The sequence below is a fragment of the Grus americana genome, unplaced genomic scaffold (assembly GCF_028858705.1).
Source record: "Grus americana isolate bGruAme1 unplaced genomic scaffold, bGruAme1.mat scaffold_620, whole genome shotgun sequence".
NCBI classification, from domain to species: Eukaryota; Metazoa; Chordata; class Aves; order Gruiformes; family Gruidae; genus Grus; species Grus americana.
The window spans coordinates 8,183-10,344 of record NW_026561848.1 but is presented as its reverse complement, the minus strand read 5'-3'; positions in this window follow the sequence as shown (position 1 = coordinate 10,344).

Here is a 2,162-nt window from a genome sequence, read left to right as displayed (position 1 = left end):
GAGCAGAAAGCACTCTTGGGGAGATAGGTATGTGTTTTTCTTAGTCATATGGAGATTTGGTCCCTCACTGCATGTGTTCAGAATGATAGATGGCCTATGCTTACTATAGGTAACCTGTAGACTTCTGCTTCTAACACTCTGGGTCTTTGGCTGGAAGACATGGTGCAGACCTGAAGGGATGGAAAAAAAAATAAATCATATTTTCATGTAAATATTAAGTTGATCTATAGATAAAATTGGAATCCAGAATCCAGGTCTCCATTTAGATTACAAAAAAATAATAATAGTTTGCCTTTTTGAGAGAGAGTAGGCTTGTTTGGGTTTTTTCCCCTCTGTTGTACCTTCTTCAATAAATTAACGTAATAACGTGTAGTTTGCACACAGAACTTAGCTTCTGCTTTGTCACAAAGGAGTGGAATAATGTTTATTTCCTAGTTTATCAGTATTGCTAATGACATGCTTAGTGCAGGAGGCCACTCATTTCCTGGATGACAGCTGTATACCGAAATGGTCTACCTGATAAAAACTAAATCTGTGCGAGGCCATCACTTGAAGAACTTTGTGTGTAAGAGCAGGGAAAAAGGGTAAGCATGCCCCATTTGAACAGTGGTAAATAAGTTGTTTATGTTAAAATTTGTCTTTTCTCTCTCTACTGCTCACTGTACTTCATACAATTTTGATGCTGATAATTTATCAGTACTCATTTTAAGTTACTTCTGAACACCCAATGCTGAAAAGAAGCTACAGCAGCCTCTTATCACACCCAGCTGGGTCTTCTACTTTTTGCAGTCTGTGTGTACTCAGTAATCTGGAAAGTCTAGGCAATTGCGTGGCTGAGTGGGGAAAAAAAAAAAAAGGATTTCTTTTGTCCAAAACAGCCTACCAAAGAGCAAAAAAATTCTTCCTGATTGTACTTTGTAGGTTGGCTTTTAAAGAGAGGGAGGGGTGACACAAACTGCATTTTCCTTTGTTCCAATCAAGTAGTTTATCAATACAAAACTGTAGTGAGCTGGTGTAAGACCATGCATAAGAGTTGGTTAATCAGCAACCCTACCTTTGGTGACATGTTGTTCTTTCTCAGACTGGTTTCAGGCAATGCGGAGCCAAATAAAATTAAACCCCATGTGTTATTCAGTAAGGAATTGTTGTTTTGAGACATGACTGAGCAGGTGACATTTTGTATTAGTAAAGTCTGAATAATAGATCCTTAGGCATACATTCCAATTTGGATTTTAATATGTGCAGTTGTGGTAATTTGAAATGAATTCATCTCAGTAGTGTCATTAATTCCCCAAATCAACATACTTTAAACTGAGATGATAACACTTTCTGTGATGACATTGGAATGAAAAAAGATGCCTTTATGATTTCAAGAACTTCTTATTTTCACACGCCATATTTATTACCTTAAAATCTGCTAATTGTCTTAATTTTCTGAGGTCATCAATCCAATGTTCAAAAATTTACTAGAACATGAATTTAAACAACATTGTAGTTGAATTTGCATTGATCTTCAAGGGGCAAGGTATTTTCTATGCAAATTTTCATAAGTTGTATATTCTGCAGAGTAAAGCATATTAAAACATCCTTTATAAATGTCTTTCTCAAATGTCTTTTGAGATCTTCAGTTTGAAATTTCAAACTGTAGGCTTCAAATGTCATTAGAATTTATCACCACAAGCATGGACTACACGCTTTTATTTGGAGTACACTTCTGTTGTAATTTATTATAACCTTGTTGAGGTTTACAAAAAGAAAATCTGAAAGCGCTCTAAACCCATTTGGTGTGCTTCCATATGTCGAGAGATTTAGTGGAAAAATGCTTTTATATAGTAGCAGTTGTAGAGAGATAGCTATGTATTGGTGTTGGAGGGAGGAAACGTGTGCAAGGTAGAAGGCAGACGAGGAGAATGTGGGGATGGAGGAGGCATGCAATCAGGTTGGTATTGGAGTGGAGCTGCAGGCTCCATTAACCCAGGACAGTCACTTTATCTTTCTCACTGAAAAGATGCATTCCTGTACATAATTCAGGGTACATTATTTCCATGAGTTCATGGAAATTGATAAAAATACAGTGAAAATGAGGTATTTTAGTTTTACTTCAGAGTTAAGTGTTATGAGGTTAATCTTGTGTATGAATATAGAACTGATTTTAGTAAGCT